The following is a 25,621-nucleotide window of genomic DNA, read 5'->3' as shown; positions in this document are numbered from 1 at the left end:
GCCTAATTAGGGGATTAGGATCAGAGGCAAAAGTTTACATTTGCCTATGACTGCCCTAGTCTGGATCACTCTGAACTATAGTGACGAGCCTCAGTGCTCCAACAGAAGCCGCCCTCAGTTCACAGACAGGCCAATGTGGAGCCGGGCCCCAGAGGTCAGCATGTGGTGCACATAGACATCAGCTAACACTGTAGGTTTAGCAAAAGACAAGCAAAATTAATGTAAGCACCATAAGAATGTGTGCACGGGTGAAAGGTTATGTGTATTGTGTGAGGATGAGTGCTTATGTGTGTAAGGGAAAGTACAAGAGCAGGAGGGAAGCATAAAAAAAATGAAAGTACAGTCAGTCGAGAGCAGTCCTACACGCTATAAATATTGCCTTTTCATTTCTATGTGACTCCACAGAGGAGCCTGTAGATCAGCTTTCGACAGTTTCACTCTCCTTGAATAACATTACACACACACACAACACCACACACACACACACACTAGTTTCTGAGGTCGGAACAGTAGCATGAATAGTTGGGTGCATTAATCTGCCAGCCCACCCAGTGTCCAGTGTTTTAGTACACTCTGAACACAAAGCCAACCCTGATCTATTTAACCAGGGCTTGTTTCCAGTCAGACAGTGGAAAAGAACTGAAGCAACACAGAAGAAGCTTTACTAATGAGCTGATCACAAGGGCTTTGTTAGACTGAGAGCACTATGCACTTCTGACAATTTAAGGTCCCATTGGGTGAATTTCATGTGATTACAGCATCTTTCAGACTGTTATGGTCCTGCAGGTTTTTGATTTCTGTTTGGTACAAGTTTATTACATGCTGCGATTTTTTTTTTTTTTTTTCATTTTAGCTTTTGAAGCAAGTTTGTTAGTTTTGTTTTCATTTTGGAAATACTTAGTTTTTTCTTTGAGCGTTAGGGGTTATTTGTCTGTATTTATCAGTTGGACTTTTATGCTTACAGGCAGGTGCAGTGGATAGCACTGTCACCTCACAGCGAGACGGTCCTGGGTTTGATTCCAACACAAAGGATCTTTCTGTGTGGAATTTGCATGTTCTCTCCGTGTTGCGTGGGTTCTCTCTGGGTACTCCAGCTTCCTCCCACCATCCAAAGACATGCACTAATAGGTTCATTGGTCAAACTAAACTTGCCTGTAATTGTGCATGAGAGAGTGATTGGTTGTTCGTCTCTAAATGTCAGCCCTGCAATGTACTGGCGAAATGTCCAGGGTGTACCTCGCCTATGCCCATAGGTAGCTGGGATAGGCTTCAGCACCCCTGCAACCCTTTCCAGGATAAAGAGCAATTCAGAAGATGAGTAGCTGACTTCTATGCTTTCCTCCAACTTTTGCCCGCAAAATTTCATATGAAGATTCCATACCCATCAAAAAATAATGATATCTATCTATGAAAGAAATTAACCTTTTAGCATACATTCCTTCATGGACCCTAACCTTGAAGAAGTGTAAGGCTTTAAAATATGAATCAGTCTTCATCTACAGGGGGACGTCTCCTTCTTCTGTGTTTAACATGTCCCTTTAACATAAGATCAGTTCCATTAGTTTTAGCTCAAATGTAATGTCGTTAACCCTAATGTGGTTGCTGGTGACCTGGTGGATGCTAACATTATTTTTCGTATAATTTTTAACTTATTTTAAGTTAGTTTTGTGAATACAAAATACCACTTTTTCAATTCAGTTATTTATCCTTTCTTTTTTTTTAAAAATTCTTTTTTTTCTTTCATTTTTATTCCAGTTGACATTAACGTGTTCTCACACATAATTTTCATTACTTCAAAAACTATGTTATGATATAACAAGTTATTCCAAGCTAATGCAAAGTATTAATGAAGCCTATTCATGAGTATCAGCAAGCATGCTACAGAACTCTAGGGACCTAATAGGTTGATGTAAGCATGCATCTCCAAGAGGACATTCTACAGCTTATGTGAAATATGAACATCAATGTGTAGCAGCAAGCATGCAGCAGACCTTAGGGAGCAACTCAGGATGACGTAAGAATGAATCTGTTAGAGGTCATTCTACTGCCACTGAAAAAATATGAATGTGTATCAGCAAGCATGCTGCAGACCCTCAGGGAACATCTCATGGTGATGCAAGCATGCCTCTCTAAGAGGTCATTCCACTGCTTATGTGAGATATGTATGTCATTGATGTCGTATCAACTGTGTAGCAATAAGCAGCCAGGGCTCAGGAGGTAGAGTGGGTCATCAATTAGCCATAGGGTTGGTTCGAATCCTGCTCTGTCCTAGTTATGTGCCGTTGTGTCCTTGGTCACCCACTGTGCCTCCAGTGTCACTCACACTGGTGTATGAAAGTTTGGTGGCGGTCGGAGGGCCATTTGGCTGCGAATTAGAAGCCATGCTTTCGCCAGCCTGCCCAGGGCAGCTGTAACTACAAACGTAGTTTACCCCAGCAGAGAGTGAACGAATAATGGATCAATCATGTAAAGTGCTTTGGGTTGCCTTGAAAAATGCTATAGAAATTTAATCCATTATTAGAAGTATGCAGCAGACCTCAGGCATGAGATTGCATCAACAAATTTTCTGAGCAGTGAATTCTGTGCTGTACAAGCTATTGTTTCAAATTACACAAGAAAGCTTTGCAAAACTTAGTCCAAAAAGGGAACTGTAGCCAGCCACTCAATTCTGTGCAATTTAACTATGGTTAGAGAAAACAGGATCTTACTGGTTTTTGAGCCTTTATAATGTCACGACTATGGGATGAATGTACGTTCATAGGCCAAGGATGACCAACGTGCCTAGCAAAGCCAGAGTGGTGGGTGGTAAACCAGAAACTTGACAGGGTTCCCTTTCTCAGTGAGTATTAGTGTTATAACTCTGTAAATTGTGCACCCCTTATCATATTTGTTTGCTTAAGATGATGGAAAGCAGAGGAGTCTGAAATCCTGAATTGAAAATTGAACAGAACAATCAGTCCAGACTATTTAACTGTAAAGGCACGGGTGTGTGAGCTAATGTGAAAATTCCTAAAACACTTGCCCAGGTCCATCCATCCATCCATTATCCACGCCTTATCCTGGGCCGGGTCGTGGGGGTAACAGTCTAACCAGGGATGCCCAGACTTCCCTTTACCCAGACACTTTCTCCAGCTCTTCCGGGGGGACCCCGAGGCGTTCCCAGGCCAGCCGAGAGACATAGTCTCTCCGACGTGTCCTGGGTCTTCCCAAAAGTCTCCTCCCGGTGGGACATGCCCGGAACACCTCCCCAGGGTGGCGTCCAGGAGGCATCCGAAACAGATGCCTGAGCCACCTCAGCTGGCCCCTCTCGACGCAGAGGAGCAGCGGCTCTACTCCGAGCTCCTCCCTGGTGACTGAGCTCCTAACCCTGTCCCTAAGGGTGCGCCCAGCCACCCTGTGGAGGAAACTCATTTCAACCGCTTGTATCCAGGATCTTGTCCTTTTGGTCATGACCCAAAGCTCATGACCATAGGTGAGGGTAGGAACTTAAATTGACCGGTAAATCGAGAGCTTCGCCTCTTGGCTCAGCTCCTTCTTCACCACAACCGACCGATACAGCGACTGCATCACTGCAGACGCTGCACCGATCCGTCTGTCAATCTCACGCTCCATCCTTCCCTCACTCGTGAACAAGACCCCAAGATACTTGAACTCCTCCACTTGGGGCAAAGACTCCCCACCGACCCGGAGAGGGCAAACCACCTTTTTCCGATAACATGTCTAACTAGTCTATTAATATAGGGGACACAGGAACAACTTTTATTTATAATATTAACTGTTCCCTTGTTGTTGCAGCAAACCCTGATTCACTTTCATGACCATAGTTTACCCCAGAGAATGGATGCAGTGACTATTGGGTATAATACTAAGAGCACAGTAGATTGGAACTCTGGGGTAAGGGCTTGTAATTGATTTGGCCCTTAATTGGCAAACCATTGATCCTCATATATCGCCCCAAAACTGGCAGAAGAAGTGGCATCGGTGAAGAATCTGAGGGCAATTGATGTTTCAGCAAAATCGTTCTAGAAAAAAAAGATACGCCTGTCACGGTCTGTGCCTGTGTGGCTGCCGGCTCCTCCCTCTCCATATTCTCATTCTCATTACCCATGATCTGACTCACCTGCTGTGCGCTTGCATGGCTGGGTGTCACCCGTTTGCCTGTTTAAGGTTTGGCATTGCAGCCGTACAGCGCTGGTCCATTGGTCATCACTACCAGCTCCATAACCGGAACATTCTTTCATCTACGGACTCTGACAATAATCCAAGTTTTTACGTTATCCCTTGTTGTAATTTGTGTTAAATAAACCGTTCTTTCCCTTCAGTACCGTGCACTTGAGTCCACTCATTTCCACTCCTTGTGACAGAATGGACCAGCCGTACCTGGACTCAGTCGGTGCTGAAGGGACCCATTTTTTGTTTCTCTGCGTTTGAGTTTTTATCCCTGGTTTCATTCACCTTTTTCTTTGTTCCCCTCTGTGCTGTCATTCAGCGCTTCCCAATCCCTAACCCGGCTTTTCCGAGACTTACCTTTGTCTCCGCCCTTGTCCTCAGCACCGCAGCTTGGTGTCCTCCGTGCTGGTTGGTTCGGGAGGTCCTGGAGCCGTCGGGTGCAAACCCCTTTTTTTTGTTTTGTTTTTCTCCCGGTGCGTCTCTGTCTCTCGTTTGTTTCCTGCCTCGTGTTTCCAGCATTCCCATGTCATGTGGGGACCTGGGCCATGTGGAGTCCGGGCTCTCCTCCTGTGTTTTTCTCCCAGTGTGTCTCTGTTCCCGTCCGTTTCTGCTTCGTACTTCCAGCATTCAATACCGTGTGAGGACCTGGGCCTTTGTGGGGTCCAGGTCCTTCTCATGTCTTTTCCTTCGTGTGTCTATTGGTTTGAGGGAGTTCATTAGTTCTGATCTGCCTGTCCATGTGTTAGTTTGATTGTTCTGCCTGTTTTATTTGTTCCTCCCTGTCTTTCTCAGTCAGTGTGAGTATTTCTCAGCCAGTCCGTATTTCTCAGTCCGTGTATTTCTCTGACTGTATGCATTTGTCTCTCTGTGTAATTCTGTCTGTGTGTATTTGTCTCTCCGTGTAATTCTCGGTCTATTTCTCAGTTGTGTGTATTTCTTAGCTGATGTGTGCTTTTTTATTTCCTGCGTTTCTCCAGCCCCTATATCCTGTGCTCTTTGGTTTTTGCTTGTTGAGCTCTCGAACAGCAAATATGGAATGGATCGACCCGTCACTCAGCGCAATTGACATGAGCCCGCCTGCCCTGATGGAACATTTGCAGCTGGATACACCCAGAATGCTTGGGACAAGTGGAGGGTGGTCTGTCTGTCGGTTCTGTCGGTGGAGGACATCGAAGACATGTACCTATTTAAATTTATGATAGCGGGACACCTTCTGATTGGTCTCGGAATGGCCCTGATCTATCGCAAAATCAGCAAGACAGCAGCAAGCAAAGAGACCCCGCTGCTGTCGGTGGAAATTGACAAGCACTTCGGAGTAGTGAGTGATAATGTGAAGGAATTACAACGGGCGGTGACGCAGTCGGGGACAGTGTGCGAGACCTGGCCGGACGGGCTGCAGACTCGTATAAGAAGTTGGATTACATTGCGGGTCAGTCTGCGGAGGGATGGAGAGCAAATGTCAAGGGGCTCCGTCAATCTGCCGGACTAAAAGAGAAGATCGAAGAATTACGTAGAGACCTTACTGGTCAAAGATGCTGAGGAATACTGAGGCCAGGTATAACAAAATGAAGTTACTAAATTAATGCAGAAATCAAGTTTCTCCCATGGTCTCAATTGTTTTACCCTGAGAGCTGAAGAAGCAGCAGATTCTTCTGTAATCTACTCCCCTTGCAGTCAAAACATCTTCATGGTCAAGACAGCAGTAGGGCTGGACTGATAAGAACTGAACTGAACTGAACTGAAAGGACAGAATGACCCACTCGAGTCTCTTTATCTTTGCATACACATTCCACAAGTACATATCACATACATGCGCCTTCCCTACCCCCACCATCATCACGTCTGCTGTCTGCCTTTAATATTCATACTGCTCCCCAATTTCCTTTCACATCCATGAAAAAATTCCAGCATGTGTCCACGAGTACTGTGTGAAAACTGTATGATGTCTTACATTTGTGCTTTGCATTATCTTCTGTTCTTCACTGCAATTTTTTGAAGAAAAGGGTTTTGTGGTAGCACTCTAGTAGGAGAAGCGGCCGATGTCCCTAATCATCAAACTCAATGTTGTTTGATGTACTTTGTACTGTCAAATGACACTAAAGGCAATTATATTCTATTCTATTCTTGTTTTTGACTTGGTTTTGTCATTTCATGTCCTTAAGTCTGCCTCATTTTTTGGTTCTTCCTTCCCTCAGTCCATTATGTTCTCTATCATGGAACCTTTGTTCCTTATCTCTCCAATCTGCCTTCCATTCCTCTTTGTCCCTCATTTCTGTTAGATTTTTTCCTGTTAGCCTGCTAGATTGTTGTCTTTTCCCCGTTTGTCCTTCGGCTCTATTGCAGTTTCCTGTTCTGTGCAGTTTCTCACTTCAGGTTAGTTCTTCTCTTCAGTTCAGTTTTGTCTTTAACCTATGTCTTCAGTTTGTCTTCAGCCTTGTCTTCAATTCTTCTGCAGTTCCACTTCTTTTTTGCTGCAGTTCAGCCCTTTTTTTATTTTTTTTCGCTGCAGTTCAGCCCTTTTTTTTTGCTGCAGTTCAGTCCCTTTTCCCTGCAGCTCAACTTTTTTCTCTCCAGTTCAACTTTTTTCCCTGCAGTTCAGCTCTGTTTCTCTGCAGTTCAGCTTTTTCTCTCCGCAGTTAATTTCTTCAGTTCTCCACTTGAGTTCAGTTTGTCTCCACCGCTCATTTTAGTTCGTCACTTCTGTTTAGGTCTTCTTCACAGCTTGTCTCTTCTGTTCTTCACTTCTGTTCAGGTCTTCTCCAAAGTTCTTCTCTTCACTTTGGCCCTTTTCCTTTTTTTTCAGTTCAGTTCTTCTCCTCAGATCAGTTTCTCCTTAGTTCAGCTCTTCAGTTCTTTCCCTTCTTGTTCTTCAGTCCAATTTCATCTTTCTCTGCAGTTCATACTACAGATAAGTCCCTCTGCCTGTCTGTATCTCTCTGCCTGTCCGTGTCCCTCTGCCTGTCTGTGTCCCTCTGTCTTCCCGTGTTTCTCTGCCTGGTCTCAGTCCCTTTTCCTTATGTAGCTGGAGGCTGTCTCCCTCCTTGCCACTACACAGCACTGCACCAGCAGTGCCATACCTTAATTGTGGGGCGGAGCCAGACGTGCCTTTATAATCAGGTGAGTGGTCACACCTGACCCTCTCCTTCCAGTCCTTTGAGCCAGCGTGGCGGTGACTGCAGCTCGGCGTGACGGAGCCCTTTGTTTGCGGTGGGCATTGCAGCGTTCAACCCTCAGGTAGTGTGGCCGCTCTCTCTCTCTTTTCTCTTTTTTGCTGTGTGCGCACAAAGTGCGCATTGGTGACACCAGTGTGTTTCTTGTAGTGCAACGACAGACGGTGTAGGGGGGACAGATCACCCGCCAGAGGCTTGGTGGAAGGTAGCGTGGTCTGCTTGGTGAGTCAGCGGTTGTCTGCCATTCTATCAGACTGTAGCTTAGCTCTCGGCTGATTGCTGCTGTGTGTTTTCCTGCAGTGTTGGCTGCAGGTAACTGCAGCCCTCCTCCTCCTGTTCTCCGTGATGCTGCGCCAGTGGAATGTATGTGTGTATCATTCTCTTTAATATAGTGTTTTGCATTTATTAATTGCAGTGTTTTTTTTATTTAAAGGTGGCAGTAAGTGGTGGCTTGTCATCAGCCACCACACTTAGTGACTGTTGCTGTTTTGGCTTTGTGGTTTGGCTTCGCTGTCCCATTTCTGGCCTTGCAGTTTTGGTTTGGCTGTCTTGCTGCGTTGGATACTGGATATTGTCTCTGTTCGGTACCGTATTGGCCAAGTCGGGTTCGGCCCGACCGTTTAGACACCGGACCTTGGCTTGCCCCCTCCCCCTCCTCTGGATGGTCTGGCTCCGCTCGTCTTCCGGACCTGATCCTCCACCTGCGGGGGGGGGCGCAGACGGTTTCTTTTATGTGTCTTTTATAGTTTCTTTATTGTTTGGGTTTACTCTATAATTCCCTTTGTTTTGTTTATTGATTAGAATTATTTTAAGGGAACTGTATTTTTTTACTTGGTTTTGAATATTCTGAGTAATCACTGAGATGTTGGATGCATGTGAATATGTGAGAGTGTGATGTAAGTTTTAATTGTTCACTGTCGGCCACCAGTGCACTCAGGCTGTTTTATTAATGGTTGTTTTTTTTTCTTTGTGGTACAGGTGCTGGGTACCAGAGTGGCAGTCCAACCTGGTGGTGGCATTTTCATGGTTTCCTTGTGTTTTCTTTTTTTTTGTGTTTGTCATGTCACAGGTGTGGTGGTGGACCCTTCCCCTTATTTCTTAGTTTCCTGCCACTGTGGTAAGTTCTCAGCACTGTCCTCCTTATTTGTTTTCTTCAGCCCGAGTGCTAGCGGAAGGCCTGGTGTTTACGACATTTTAGGGTTTTTTGTTACCTGTTTAATTAACTTGTTCAATAACACAATTACTTTTTAACCAAACATGACCTCTCCTGGGTGGATTATTACGAACTTGTGTGACCTGGCTATTTAACTTTATTATTAGCATAATTTTCCCAGGGCTGAAATTCCCCTGGGTAGCGTTGTCGGACAACTTGTAATTTGATTTCCCTGCTCACTGCCACACTTAGTACCCCAGAAGTTAGTACGCTGTCCAGTAGTTTCCCCCCATGAGTCCGGTTCCGTCCGGCAGTGTTCCTTGAATCCGGTTCCGTCCGGCAGCATTCATGAAGTCCAGTTCTGTCTGGCAGTATTCCCTGAAGTCCGGTTCCGTCCGGCGCGTTTCCCCATCTCGGTCTCGCCCCTCGCATTCCTCCGTCTTGGTCTTGGCCTTCGCGTTTCCCCCGTCTTGGACTTGCATTCCCCCCGTTCTTGGTTTCTCTCTTCGTGTTCCCCCCTCTCAGTTTCATCCTTCGCATGTATCCCGTGTTTTTTTTCCAATTAGCCTGTAGTCCTGTCAGCCTTGTCTCAGAGTCCGTAGTCCTGTCAGCCCTGTCTCAGTCAGCCAGTCATGGGTCCAGTCATAGTCCAGTTCCAGTTGATGTTTGTAGTCCAGTCATAGTCCAGTCTGCCTTGTCTCAGTCAGGCTCTGCAGCCATTTGCCCTGGAGGCTTTCCACGCCCTGTTGCCAGGATGCCCCATTGCCAGGATGCCCTCTACGCCTCAGGATTCCCTGTTGCCAGGATGCCCTGGTCTGTGGGGGCTTTTTGCATCTTTGGGGATGTCAGGAGATGTCCCTTTTGGGGGGGGGGGGGTCCTGTCACGGTCTGTGCCTATGTGGCCACTGGCTCCTCCCTCTCCATATTATCATTCTCATTACCCATGATCTGACCCACCTGCTGTGTGCTGCACGGCTGCGGCGCGTTACCCGTTTGCCTATTTAAGGCTTGGCATTGCAGCCATGCAGCACTGGTCCATAGGTCATCACTACCGGCTCCATAACCCGAACATTCTTTCATCCACAGACTTTAACAGTAATCCAGGTTTTTATGTTATCCCTTGTTTTTGTTTTAATTTGTGTTAAATAAACCGTTCTTTCCCTTCAGTACCGTGTACTTGAGTCCACTCATTTCCACTCCTTGTGACAATGCCATTCCATTCGTTACACAACAGTGACCAGAAATGAAGGAAACTTCTACACCCTACAAGATTGTGCATGTTTTCTGCTGTTTTTGAGAGATCTATCTAGTAATCTAGATATGAAAGATCTTCCTTGAGAAATAATCTTCATGGCAAAATCAAGATGGCATAGTAAGGAAAGCTGGTCACACTTGTTTACAGACACTGTGCTCAACATATTTTTCATGATTTCTCTAACACCTTTCAGTGTCTCTAGAGGAAGAGATATTGAAAACTGGAATAGTTCCTTGTGAGTGGACCCTATTGGAGGAGATATGTTTGCCAGGAATAGAGCTTCTAAAATCTTGGCCAGTTTTTAATTGATGGAGTGTTGAGTGATTTCTTTGTGAGGTGAAAACTATGACGAAGGTTGCGGCTTTCTTGTAGAGTTTGGTTCTCTTCCTGTGGAAGAGAGCAATCAAAAATGCATTCCTCGTTCCCAGGGAAGGAATTGACTTCTGACTCCAGATCTAACATGGTGAGCTTGGAGAAAGTAAGGGTTAGGGCTAGTAGAAAGACACTTGTGACTTTCATAACAGTTTTGCAGTTTCTGAGCAGGTTGGTATTGTTGAAAGAGCAGGAAGTACTCAGCAAAGAATCTGAATTTAAATAGACCACCTAAGAAATGAGAATGAGCTGAGATTGGACTGCTGTGATACAGCTGATTCCAGTAGGGCACATGACTGCTGCATTTTGCATGAATTTACATGGAGCTTCATTTATTGTGTAAGTTGCTCATTTAAAAGTGACAGAGCATGTATTGTAATTAGGGCTGGGACTTTAACACGTTATTTTCGATTAATTAATTGCAAGAAAAATAATGTGATTAAAAAAAAATAACATTTAATCGCATTCAATTTTTACACTACAGACAATATGGAACATTTCTTGGTTGTATCGCCATCTATATTTGGCATGTTTTGGGGTTTTTTTGTACTGCCAATTCAAAATCAACATTGGTATGTATTACAACTGTTATGTGTTCTTTGTGCTCTTAAACTGGAAAGTCAAACAGGATGTTCACTATAAGTGATATGGGCTCAGTGAGTTCTGGTCAAACATTACCAATGGCTGTGATCATTCTCCTGTGAATTGGGTGAGTTACCACGGTATTCCACCCTTAAAATGGGTGTAACAAAACATCAGAATACACTCTTCTTCAGTAGCCATTTTGATCTGAATATTACCCGGTTTGATACCTGGACTGTAATAGCCATGAGTGATGTATTGCATTTTACGCCTCGCCCAGCTCACTTGTGTTCAATGTGTGTATGAAAGGAAATGGATCGCTCGCGCCACTTGCACACATCACACGCATTGACTATGTAGGCAGCCTAACACTAATGTTCCTATTACCACCAAGCAGAGTCACCAAAGGACACTCCACCAGAAAATGGGTCTGACAGCTAAGATGAGTGAGTCCACATCAGATAAATAAACAAACTCACTGGTGATCTGGATCACAGTGAACTGTAGACCACTTTAGAAGATCAGGGGTTAAAAAAGGTGCTACAGGTCGCATCATCTGACCCCACTGCTATGCAGGAAAACAGTTTTATACAAAATCCAGCATCTTTATAAGACTGAAAAGAGACAATTTTTGTTTTTCATTTTTCTTTTCCTTTATCATTTTAGATGGTATGACACTTAATGTTTTATGGCACTTTAACAGTTGGTCTGTTTATTCTTGGCCAAGGATATTATTTATCACTTTACTACTCTTCTGGAAAGTACTTGAAAGTATTGTTCATTTACAAAACAAACATGTTTAGAAGATTATATAAAGTAATAAACAGGATTTGGTTGTTTAAACTTATGCATATGTCCATTCATTGATTTAGTCATCTACTGTTTGAATTGGAAAATGTGGCTTCTGGTGTCAAATACTGCTTAAAATATGATTAATTACGATTAATTAAGGTCACTAATTAATTAGATGAATTTCTTAAACCGAGTCCCACCACTAATTGTAATACTTTCTTCCAGAGCTTTATATCAAATTTTATTCCCTTGTATGACCTCTGCTTCTATGATTACTGAGGTAGGATTTTTGTGGATGTTTAAGACTCCTCCTTTGCTTGTAATTGTACATGAATAATTCTGAGATACCTGAGGTGCTATTAACACTAATAGTGGGCTGTCAGCAGTACTGTGAATGTATATGAGGTTGTGTTCATTCGATGCTCTGCAGAGCAGCTAGCCAGGACAGAAAATCAAATGCGGAAAGCAATGACATACAAAGGGAGGACTAAAGATTGAAAAAGAATGTGTCCAAAATGAATTGAGGTAAACGTGTGGTCCTTTTGCAAAGCCTTTTTGCCATGGGCATTCTGAGACCTGATGCAGGATGAGCTGATTTCCAGATGTGTCTCCAAGCTCTGACTTATGTAAGGTAAGGAGTCTGCACAGTGGGGGCAGGCACTGGCTCTCTGTTGCCTTGATTGAAGAACGTCAAATGTTGATTCAGTCTCAGTACACTAAGTATTTCTCTTTTCACTCTATCAGGCATCATTAACCCTGTCTTTATTCATTCCTCCTGCGCTCACTTGGATAACTGTAAGTTTTCAGTACACTGTATTCACAACACCGTCTGTTTGCTTTCCAAACTGACCTCATGAGTGAAAACATATATAGACCCACAATGGCGGTATTTCATAACTTTTTGGCTGACAGAAGCAGACCTGACAACTTCAATTCATTTGTCGTGCAAAAGCACAGAAAGGTGGGCCTGTCAATCCGTGTTTCTCTCTCCACACAAGCTGACACAAAGAATTAAAAGAAAACAGAACCAGCAGTTTGCTTAAATCACTCCTTTATGTACAATGTCTTCCCTCAGGGCCCAGATATGTGTGTTTGGTTTACTCACCTGTGTGGACCTGCGAGTGTTCCTCAACAGGTGCTTCTGTGGTCATGGGTTGAGTTTGGTGTATGAAGTTGTTTACTTTAATAACACTGCTGTGGGTGTGGGTGCATGAGTGGGTGGAGCTATTTGGCTCCTCATCTCCAAGGGATGACATCATTAGTGCACTGATTGAAATGCAACCAATACACTACTCAGACTGGAAGCAGTGACATTACTGAAATCATGCATGAGTACAAACAAATTTAATCATCTAAATAAAAAAGGGCTGCAAATGCCAGGCTACTTAATGTAAAAATATTTTGTTCTACACATGTTGGATATATCTACTGACATGTTGCATCACATTTTGTTCCATTATAGACCACATGTTGTCTGACATTCTTCTTTTTATCCATCTGTGCATTTCTCTTGAATGTTCTTGGAAAGGGTGACATTTACCATGGCCAAAGTATGCAACCACACAGTACAACAGTGACTTTCATGGCCACTGACTATGCATTATGCATGCCACGTTTGTGATACTAAAAATGGATAACTGGTTAGTTATAAGGGTTACTTTAACTGCATAAAAGGCATTGATGTTTCATTTATGTAATTTGATATATTTGTTTACATGTTTCCTTAATATAATTTATTTTTTTGTGATTTGTTTAAGTAACAGATAGGAGGAGTTCAAGTATCTTGGGGTCTTGTTCACGAGTGAGGGAAGGATGGAGCGTGAGATTGACAGACGGATCGGTGCAGCATCTGCAGTGATGCAGTCGCTGTATCGGTTGGTTGTGGTGAAGAAGGAGCTGAGCTGAAAGGTGAAGCTCTCCATTTACCGGTCAATCTACATTCCTACCCTCACCTATGGTCATGAGCTTTGGGTCATGACCGAAAGGACAAGATCCCGGATACAAGCGGTCAAAATGAGTTTCCTTCGTAGAGTGGCTGGGCGCACTCTTAGGGATAGGGTGAGGAGCTCAGCCACCAGGGAGGAGCTTGGAGTAGAGCTGCTGCTCCTCCACTTTGAGAGCGGTCAGCTGAGGTGGCTCGGGCATCTGTTACAGATGCCTCCTGGACGGCTCCCTGGGGAGGTGTGCTGGGCATGTCGCACCAGGAGGAGGCCTAGGAGAAGACCTAGGACATGCTGGAGAGACTATGTCTCTTGGCTGGCCTGGGAACGCCTCAGGGTCCCCCCCGGAAGAGCTGAAGGAGGAGTCTGGGGAGAGGGAAGTCTGGGCATCCCTGCTTAGACTGTTGCCCCTGCAACCCGGGCCCGGATAAGTGGAAGATAATGGATGGAAGTATAATAGATAGGAACTCTGTTCATGGTCTGTGCTGCACAGGGACACATTCAGTTGTCGCAGTATTTTGAGACAGACATGAAGACCATGATCAGAGGTTTTGCTGCACTTGTGAGATAAAGTTTAAATTACTTCAGTAAGATTTAGCATAGTTCATTTCCTTGAAGGATTTTGTTTGCCCATTTTCACCCTCTCTTAGTTTTGTGCAGCCAGCGAGGTACGTTTGTGTCACGTATATTGTTTCAGTCATTGTGTATGTGTGTTTTATTGTGTACTTATGCGTGTTGCTTAGTTCAGCGGTGGATTTACCAATGTTAAGCCCCAATGAATAAATCTATGTGTAAATGAATTACTTTGGCGTGATGTTTCCTAGAGGGAGTGACAGTTACTTTATCCAAACTGTTTTGCCTATAAGATGTCCTGAGACAGACTATGTTTGACACTGAATGACTGATGCATCTAATGAATAAAACAATTAACTAAACAACTGATCAATATAAAAGATATTTGGCAAATGTAATAAATGTTAATGCAACTTTATTGTGATGTGATTAAAAAGTCTCACCAACAAAATCCTCAAATGATTTTCTTATGAAAATATTTTAGAGTTAATGCTAGTGTTTAGCATTAGTTCACCGATCATCTTCACCCTTTGTCCGAATATGGTTCTAAAAACCTAAGGTGATGATGACAAAAACACAAAGGCTTGGCTTCAAAAACATCAACGCAATCATCAGTGGGTGAGAGCATCGGGGCTCCATTCACTTGTTTTATAGATTATATGATACCATAATGTTCTCAGTGAAGTAAGTATCCCAGCTGTATACTAAGAGTTTACTAAAAGAGTTCAGAAGCTTGTGATAGGCTAAGTACAAAGGCTGAACCCAAAAGCAAGATCACAAAAAACCAGTAAGGTTGAGTGTTTTTATTAAACACTTTCACAGGTGAAAATATACAACACAGAGATAATGTAACTTCTGTGAAGCCACCGGATCTGGGGGTAAACGTCTGGGCTGCGGGTGAATACGGCTGACGACCGGCTTGGCCGAGCCGGGAAAACCCCAACGGAATCCCCACTAGGGACAAACAGAGGGTGGTCAAAAAACAAGCCAGGTCATACACGGAGAAGCAATCAAACGAGCAACGGTACATGGGGGACAGGCAGACTCACGGTAGTAATCCAGGCAAAGGTCGAAGCACAGGTAATCGGTGGAGGCTGAGGTATTAAAGGGAGAAGGCAGAGACAGAGTCGGGTACACGAACCAGGTCAATGACGAGCAGGCAGGATAGGAACAGGCTGAATCAGTGGTCGAAGGACGAAAACAGGTCAAACACAGCAGACAAACAAACGGGATCCAAAAACGCTGGTAAGTGAGCACAACAAGTTGTAGAACACAAACTGGCAACTAAACGGGGAAGACTGAGGGTTTAAATACCCAGGAGGGCGGGAAGATAATTGGACACAGGTGGAGATAATCAGGAGGAGCCAGGTGATCAGGGAAAAGGTGAACACGATCAGGGAGAGGAAGTAAAGACAACAGACAAGACACATGAGGGAAACTTAACAAAATAAAACAGGAAATGACAAACAAAACAGAAAAGACAGACAAATCCAGACAAAGTCCAAAAGCCGACATGACAAAGCTAAAGGTTCCCACAGACTGTAAGGTTACAGCAGTCGTATCAGTAGTCATACTTTACTCAGTTTAGTTTAGTTCAGCTTTTTTCACCTTTTTTTCCCACTGTGACTAAATTTATAGCTACATTTTGTCATCTTTAGTCTGGGACACCCCAAAATCACACAATTTAAGCCTACCTTAAGGGTAATTTAAACAAAAGTTTTTGAGTAAAACAAATTGCTGAGCATCACTGTGTATGATATAGCAAACTCACAGTGACAGTTCTCCAATGCTTAAGTTTAGTAGGTATCATACTTACATGCTGTTATTTAGCATGCCACCATTTACACTAAAGCTATTGTCACTATACTAATATCCTCATAGTGACATTTATGAGAATCAGCATAATTGTGATGTTTCCTGATCAAGGTTTCACCACTAGAACACCACTTCTGATGTCTTCTAAATGCCTGTGGGCTGTGCATGTTTATGACACAAAAAAAACAAAGAAAGGTTTTACTGAGGCTTCAGTCCAGACAAAAAAGTGATGACACTGAGGTCCTGGAAGACATCACTTATGAATGGCTGAAGTTTAGAAATGTGTGATTGTGATTTTCCAAACCCAGAATGTTTTGTTTTGTTTTTTTCATTCATAGTACAAAAATGTAAATGTCTTCCACCACAGTACTGTTCTTTTTTCTAAAGCCAGTAAAGGTCCACATGCACATCCATTTTATTGTGCAACTGTGAAATAAAATTTTTTAAATAATCCATCAGATTTTTTTGGTTTTAGATGGAAATGTTGTGAAAGAAGCATGAAACAGCTTTGCTATAGTGAACATACCTGAGCTGGCAGAGCTTTTAAACAGATCAGCCATATAACAGCTCTGCTTGTCATTTTTATTATGACGTGGCTGTTTTTAATCCAAGGCCGGTCCTGACGTCAGCACTTCTGGAGAGGAACCTGCATACATTCCTGAGATGAGGAGGGCTCCAGATCCAGATTCACTGCCCCTACACTCACCAGCCAGGACACAAGCAGTTCTCTGCAGACAGATTGATTGATACATCAATTTCGGCAAACTAACAGGCCTTTTTTTTTAGACCAGACTGCCAAACAATGACTGTGGTGGATTGTCATTGTTGCAACAGAACCGTGTGAGGTTTTCTTTGACAGCCAACTCAGACTGACCGTAACTTGCCATGCAAGGAAAAATGTTTAAAATTTATGAGTTGCATCTGCTTGACCCAAAAAACCAGGTACATTCATGCTTAAATTTCACACCAGTGTGGACAGAATTATTTGTAATGTGGAAAACTTTCAACAAAGCTCTTACTGTGTAAAACATTTGCCTTGAGAACACTTAATAGTAAGACAACGGTCTTGGCAAGACAATACCTTTCATCAAAAAATCATCCATCCTTCTTTTTTTTATTGTTGATATACTGTGCCCACAGCTCAATCTTCTCATTTTTAACTGCTCTCCGTTTTCCCACCTTTCTTCCATATCACCTGGAACATGTTGCGATTATAGTAATAGCAGAGAAACCCACAGATCTGTTTGTTCAACAACAGAAAATAGCTAGCATTTAAAACACCTCTCCATTGCAACGCGACTACACCCTCTTGAGCAGGTTCCATATGGCTTTTAGGAACATTAAACTTTAATTATGCTCATTACAGGACTGTAAATCTGCTAGTAAATATTTTCTGAAAGCCCCTTCGACATACCTCCACTATCTATGGGAGCTCTGGAACACGTGTTGAAATGTGGGGTTACAGCAAAAATGAAAATTCAATATACAATGTTGAAGTAGAATTTGGTTAATATTTAATCAAACATTCTCTTTGTTGGCTCATTTTGTTCCTGTTTACAAAAATATCAGGTATTCTCCAATATTCCAGAACAATTTTTCTATTTACCTCCATCAGGGTGGTTATGTAATTGCCCACATCTGTTTATTTTTCTGTCCAGCATTACACAAAACATTTACACTGATTTGAAGTAAAGTATGTTCTGTATGGAACAATTGATAACATTTATCACAGAGGTTGCAGAGTGCATCACTTTAAATCCTAACATTTAAAGATAAGGTGCTTGGTTGCATTACATGACTGCATCACCATGGTGAAAGTATGCATTCCACCCAATGCCGTTTTAGTTTTATTCTGGGTCTATTAGCATTGCATGATTTACCATATAACCGATTCTTTATCATTCCTCATGGTCTGTTAAGCTGACCACTAGATCGTCTTTAAGAAACAAGCTTCTGCTGCAGGTCCCACTCAGATTAACACCACACCATTATCATCTCACATGATATATTCAGAATTCTTATGCTACTTTTGTTATGATTTGGCTGCCTCGAAAACAAGGGATGCCCTCAGCAAAATCTGATTGGTTACAGGCCACAAATAGTTGCATTTTAACAAAGAAGTAACATTATTAAGATTTATTTATCTAAACAAACATAAATAGAATTTAATTTCTTTTTTTTTAATTTACATTTCGCCCTCACCTTAGACCTGAATCCAATAATGGACACAAAACCATTTGACAACAAGAACTAAAGACATGTCCCTTGCGTAAATATTTAAGTTTTTAACTAGCTCACAGAGTGAGTAATGGCAGATTAAGCCTCTTAGCCATATGCTCATACTCCTCAACACCAGGGTTCCAATGTCAGTCCTTAATATTGTTTTTGCTGCTGAGTATGTGGTGCATGTACTTCAGACTGAATAACTGTTTATGAACATCTGTGAAGAGCTGATTGCAGCAGAAGTAGAGAAAAAAAAAACCAAAAAAAAAAAAACAATGGAAACAAAGTGTTCAAAGCAGCAGAGTTTTCGACTCTTAGGAATTACTTTTACATATGTTTCCTTCACATTTTCATACTTTGACCACATTTCATGAGAAGATTGGACAACACAATGTTTTGTATAAATATAACAAATAATAAAATGTCTAATGTGTGCCCTTTACCCCCTTGTGGTTTTGCTACTTAGAAAAGTTGAAGTTCACCTTTTTTAACAGTTTAAAACAAAGCTAATCTGGAAAAAAAAAAAAAAAATCACATTTATTTGAGATACTGTTACAACTAAGCTGCTTGTGGAGTATACATGACAAATCTTTATAAATTTGTTGGAAGATATCATGGTGAAAAACGTCCCTTTATGTTCCTGAAACTCATATGCAGGTTCTGGCCTCCAGTTGCGCACACAAATTGGCCACATGTGCTGGCTGACACAAGGACCACTGGAAAATGTCACAGGTGTCATAGGCATTTTACTGTCACTGTCAGGTCGGGTTTTCCATGACTTCCCAGAAATGCAATGGAAAGACTTTGCCATGAAAGAATGGAAAATCCTGCTCCAAACCCTTTTCTGATGGATGGTTGGTTGGTAGGTTGGGAATCACTGCTTGAAGAAATCCCTCATGTGCTCCAAATATTGGTCCTATTTCTGTGATATAAACTTCAACCTTGTTGTGAAATGACACCGTTGCAGACCATGTCTAATGATGGAAAAAGTGAAAGCAGGCTTTTTTATGTGTAGCATGTGCTGAATGTCACAAATTCATCATTTTAAGAGTCCTCTGTCAACATATGTTACCGGACTGAATCGCTTACGGCTTGTGCGTGTAAATACGTCACAGAATGTGAATGAAACAATGATGCCAGAAAGTGAAAAAAACAGGGCCTTGCTTCGCTTCGTCATAAAAGCATGTGCAGGATAAACTCTCCAGACAGCACCTTGGAGATGTCTGCTAAGATTATTTGGGAAGATGGACCTTTATTTGACGTCAGAGTCCCTGTCAAGCAGAGATAGTGTCCTTAGCAACAGTGGAAAACAATGGATCACAACTGCAATCTTGAGAGCAGTGCAGCCAAGATCTTCATTCCAGTTTTGTTACAAGAATAACACATTCTTGGAAGTGACTTTGAATAGTTCAGCTGTGAGTCATCAATTTCATCCCTACTCCCCCTCCCCAGCACTGAAAACTGTGCTGATCACAGAAAAATGCTAACAGGTTCCACTCTACTGCAACAGGCTATAGTGGGTTTTATTACTCTTTTGGAGCTTTGTTTTGATACTATTTACAGTAACTTTAATAAGTCTACTGCTCATGATTTCATGGTCAGCTCATACTTTTTTATTGTTCTCTAGAAATAAGAGGATAATGAAAACCATTTTAAAGCAGATTTTAAGCAGAACCCTTTCACAGAAGTGTAATAAACTGAATAAAACACAGTATTGGGACAGTCTTTCCCAACGGGTCTGCTTTCTGCTCTGTTTAAGGAAAACTTAGGTGCCATTCATTTTCAGCATTTCTATTGCATATGACAAGATGGGCTCATTAATATGTACATTTTTTGTTTTCTGTTTTATTTATCCTTCATTCCTTTGGTGTCCTATAAACAACTGGTTAAGACAGGGAAATCGTGGTCCATCTCTGTAAAGACTTTTACATGCACCATTTTTGGATGACCACTCCAGTCCATGTTGCTTTCTGAGAAATGTTTTGCATTCTGAGACAGACATCATGCAGGTTGTAAACACTGAATAGTCTATGTAAACAACAAGTGCCGTTTAAAGGCTGAGTACACAGCTGAAATGTGACTGTGAGGGATAGTCCTTATCTGTGTGGACATAACTATCGCAGTGGTACATGAAAGGTGAACCACCTAGTGACTAATAATAATAATAACAATAATAATAATAATATATATTATTATTATTATATTATTGACATTACATACCACCTTTACAAGTGAAGGTGCTGAAATCAGAGGGGAAAAAGCCAGAACTTGAACACATACACTTTCCTAAAAGTTATAAAGGACACTAACATTGTTTCATTGAGTGAAGCCAATCTGATTAGCAAAATGGTAATGACAGCTGTCAGTCATGTGTTAACCCTCCTACCTGTCCAAAACATATGTGATGTGATAACATCAGATGATCAGGAGGTAGATATGCTACAGTCTGAAAAGTCAGATGCAAATGTCTAGTTTCTTCTGAGATCGCTTCAATTACAATATGCTGAAAGGTTAATTATGGTATTTTTGCTCAATGACACTAAAAAGCACATAATGAATTTCCTCCTAGGGATGAATAAAATTTATCTGAATCTTATGTGTGCATCTGCAGCTTTAAACCAGAGTTGATAAAAGGCTTTGACAGACAAAGCAGTATAATCAACAGAAAGCCCAAGGCCAAACAATGTAAGGTTAAGTTAAAATGAGGCAAAAGACAAAATGCAACAATGTCAGCACAAATAAATACAAATAAAAAGTTTAACCGTCAAAAATACAAATGATCACATCAAATAAAAAAAATAACAGCAATAGACATGTTTCTAGTCTGTAGTTTAGTTTGGAATTTTGTTCATTTCTTCCAAATATGATTGATCGAAGTAACAGCCTCAGTTACAAAAACCAATGAAAAGTGTCTTATGTTCAGGTTCTGATAAGGCAGATGAAAACAAAGCTTTGGAAATATTTACTGGACCACTGAGACAAAGTGGGGAAAAGACAACACTTGTAAAGACATCAGGGTTTACTTGAGTCCATATGTGATACAAATGACAACAAAAAGCAAATTTTCTCCAAAACAACATAGAGCATCCAGTGTTGAAAAACACTCTAGAAACAACTGATATTCCAATAAGAACACTTCCAAATCCCATTTGGAGGAATATTCTACTGAAAGTCTTTCCAAAGCAGTAAAGTGTAGTTCCTGTAAGGCCAGGAAAACAGAAACAGAAACAAGTAGTGGTCTCTGATATCAGCAGTCATATGTCATATTGTCAGTAAAAGTTAGACAGCAAAGCGGGAAAGTTACCCATTTCCAGTTACAGAGTATTCCTGTCGGTGGTTTTGTACATTATTTGTGTGACAGCGAAGGCAGCTGCTACAATAAGGTTCTGTATTCACACCAAGCAGCCAGATCACAGAGATGATGCACGAATTTAGTAGTGTTTCCACATGAGCAGATGGCTTGAAAGGGCACAAGGTGAAACTGTAAACAGTGAAACTTTTGTCCTTCGCATTAGCCTACAGCCTTTCTCCTTGCTTATGTAACTTCATGTTATTTGCTACCTACTCACACCTTAGGAAACATGCTTTTCTTCACCAGTTAAAACAGAACGCAAGCTTGGATGGAAGATCTCATTTCCTTTATATTTCAGTTTTATTAACTCAGTTTTGAATTTGGAGACTCAACCCCTGGAAAGATAACAAAAATGATCAATGTTGGACCCTGGTTACAGAATTAGCTTCAAATGCTGAAAAAAATCAAATACTATTATATTTGAGGACTTGACCCAAAACAGAAAAAAGTCTCCTTTTCTTTTGCTTAAATAGAAGGTGACTAAAAATTAGGGCTGGGCAAGTTAACGCGTTATTACCGTGTTAACGTATTCATTAAATAACACCGACAATTTTTTTATTTCCCGTTAATGCCGTTCTGCCTTTCAAGCGTTAGTTCATTTACACATACGGACTCTTATTTTGAAACTCATGCTTTTATTTTGGCGCTCCACATGCACCAAGCGCCGGTGCCGGTGTAGCTGAGAGAGGAGAAAAGTGAGCGAACTTTCCGAGTAATGCTGAATCAAATTTTGTTTAACTCCTGCAGAAGCAACGCCAGTGTGTATCAATCATTCTGTTGTTTGCTAAATAATTTCACATGCAAACGTGCCGTTAGAAACATGTTTATGACGTTATTTTGGATGTGTTTATTACAATGTGTATTAACATGTTTAAGCTAATTCGTTTATGCTAGCAGTCGGAGATGGGTTGCTAATTCTTTATGCAGGCTCATGCTAAGTTTATGTAAATTCATTGGTTGTGTTTAGGTAATATGCCAGCCTTTGAACTAACCTTTAACTTACAATGTGATTGTTGTATTAGCAGTCAATTTAAGTTTATAGTAATCACATCTATGCAGTCTCCGTGAATATGCATATCATTAATAGACATAACTAACTGAATTATTTTGTCTTTATTTTATAGTTTCACTCTGTCAATCTGCATGATGTCAAGTATGTACATTAAAGCTGCAAACTTCAAAGAGGACATATCTTGCATCGTCAATTCAGAGTTTAGCTCGCTGTCTAGCTCAGACTAAATACAGACATCTTAGCGAGGACAGAACACTCCTATTATTCTGCCCCTGCTTGTGTGCGTGTAGCGATTAGCTCGGCAGATAGACAACAGGTTTACCGAGAAAGCCGGACGCCCAAAACTTCCCTCCAAATCTTTTACTTGAGACTCACTGTAAAACTGCAACATACATACAAAATATGTCTCAGTTCTGTTCATTGCCTTAATACATTTACATGGCATTATACATTTAAATGAATGGGAAAAAGATTGCTGGCTTGATGCTAACTTGAATGAGAAAATCCATAGACATGCTAACGATTAGCATTTACAGATTAATTTAAGATTTACAACGTCTTTTTATCCAGCAACAAAGGTTCACATCAGAGATATTTAATACTATTCATTCTTACAACAACTGAACATAAAATACTCACAGGCAAATGTTTTTCGGGCCATATAAACAGAGTGAAAGAAACATGTCTGTTAGTTCCTTCTTATGTCCGAACTAACTATGGGACACCGCAAGGACAAAACATACGTTAGTGCAACTTATTCCGACTACTAGAGGGCCCCCTTTGCTTGCTTTGAACAACTGAACATCACATATTATTGGGCTTATTAGTATTAGTACTTATTCGTGGGCTTAAGATCCTGTCATCACACAAGCAGAAATAAACTGGTGTGGATAAAACATGGAGAAAGTACCGGTCTTTTCCATGGACATTTTCATTTTAAATGTCTTCAGATGGTCAGGTTGAGAAGGACAAAGTTGTTTGGAAGCACTGCAATGCAATGTGGGGTTATTTTTTATCAGCGGAGTACTTCAAGTCTGAAATATCACTGAAAGGAAATACACGCTGTTGATGCCAGCAAACCCCCCACCCCCATAACCATGCGATTAATCACAAAAATCCACGTGATTAATCGCAATTAAAAATTTAATCACTGCCCAGCACTACTAAAAATGAGAGGTTATGAACACATAGATTGACCGTGCCAGCTAAAGATTACAATAAAAAAACATGATTCATACTCTTCTTCATACACTGTTACATTTACTGCTTTAACTTACCATGAGCCAACATTGTTTAGAAATCACATAAAACTTATGCGTGCATATACTTGCTGACTTCCATTAACTCTTGTCTTTCTCCAATAATCTATTGATCCAGTGTGTTCCCTTAAAAGATGAATTAGCATCATGTTCCTGCAATGCTGTTACAGAAATGTATTGTGTGTATAAAAGATGCCAACATATTGAGTGTGTTATTGTTTCATTTCTAAGAGAAATTGTGGAAAAAAAAAATAAAAATACTTTTTTGGTATAACTAGTAAAAGCCTAAAATGTACCTTCAGTTTACAGGGTGATAAGTCAATAAAACTGGCTGGAACTCATGTTGGCTGAAACTATGATGCTTTAGCAATAAAGATGCCTTAAAGCTGCATCAAGCAATATACAGAGCTGATATTAATGTGACTGTAGCGAAATTATACGTAGTAGAGTAAGAGGAGGACGTGCTTGTGAGGAGACACCTGGAGAAAGTATTTACCCACCTCTGCAATTCATAGCTAACCATGATTTTAAGCATATTGACTCATATTTGACTGTATTGATGTTTTACCATTGGTGTTTTGAAGCACATTTGTTGAATATATTTAATTTTTTGACAATGTAATTCAGTTTTGTTCTAATCTAAATTATTTATACTATATTAGGATTTGTTAACTGCACTTCTGTCTGCCTTCAGGTCACTTTTGTAAATGATCTTCTTTCCAATGACCCCCTTTTCTGGTTAAATAAATGTTAAATAAAATTAATACATGCGGCCACATATTGTGAAATGTCCCAAGACAGACAGACAGATTTCAACCTCCTGAATTCCTATTCCTTCTGAATAGGAACCAGGGTATCTTGTCTTGTTTTACATGGAGTGTTTTCACTATTTACACAGATAATGACAATACTTAAAGATTGTGGCAAAAGCCCATGTCACAAAAAACTGCACCAGGATAGACAGAATCTGGTTCAGTTACGTCTATATAGAAAACTGATATGTCAACCATATGGAAAATAGGCATTACACAAACTGTAAAGAGCATTAGTGGAAATATGACCGTGTGTGCAGTGACTTCATGCAGGACAGGCCTTGGCTGTTATTCACCGTGTCATTCACTTTCTGACATCCTGGGGAAAAGGACGTAAGATATTTAGGTCAACTGCTATCTGTCTTTGTGTCCCCTACCACAGGTTAGCTCCCTGCTCTCCCACTCTGAGGTATCCATCTTGCAGTGTAGCCTTTGTTAAAGAGCATTAGAACAAAAAGAATATGCTGCTGGGAAAGCTGGCCATAAAATGACTCTTCATAAATGTCAAGTGTTCTCTTTACTGTGAGTGACACGCCAGAGCGGTTGGATGTGGTTTTATTGGAAAAGACTTACAAGGAGAAAAAAAGTCTACCAGGAAATAGGGGTTAGCCTTTGTGCATCACAACCAGGGATTGCAGTAACAAATTACAAATTTTGTTTTGCTTTTAACTGTGATTAAATTTGATCTAAAAGTTTGATATGTTTCATTGTATGTCAGGCTGCGAGAAGCTTCACAACTTCTGGAATCAGACGCTTGAGTTAATTTCTAGATTATTAGAATGTGTTTTTCCGTGTACTTCCATGAGCAGTTTTAAGTAATCAGAAGAAAAAGAAAAATGAAGTTTTGATTGCTGCAAGCCAATGTGTTATTTCTTTAAAATGGAAAATGTTCAAAGGCACACAAGAAGTGAAGTGAAGAACTCCAGAACAAGCATAAGCTACCACTAACAGAGATCGGAGGCATCTTCAATAATCGCTTGAAGGGAGGCATCAGAAATGACGATGGAAGAAACTGTGGAGGCGAACACCGCTCTGTACAAAATAATTTAAAAAGTTTTTTTAACACAAATACAAGTTACCAAATGGGCAGCTGTGGCTCATGAGGTAGAGCAGTTCATCCAATAACCGAAGGGTGGGCGGT

Source organism: Sphaeramia orbicularis, chromosome 13 (genome assembly GCF_902148855.1).
Source record: "Sphaeramia orbicularis chromosome 13, fSphaOr1.1, whole genome shotgun sequence".
NCBI lineage: Eukaryota > Metazoa > Chordata > Actinopteri > Kurtiformes > Apogonidae > Sphaeramia > Sphaeramia orbicularis.
This window is presented reverse-complemented; position numbering follows the sequence as displayed.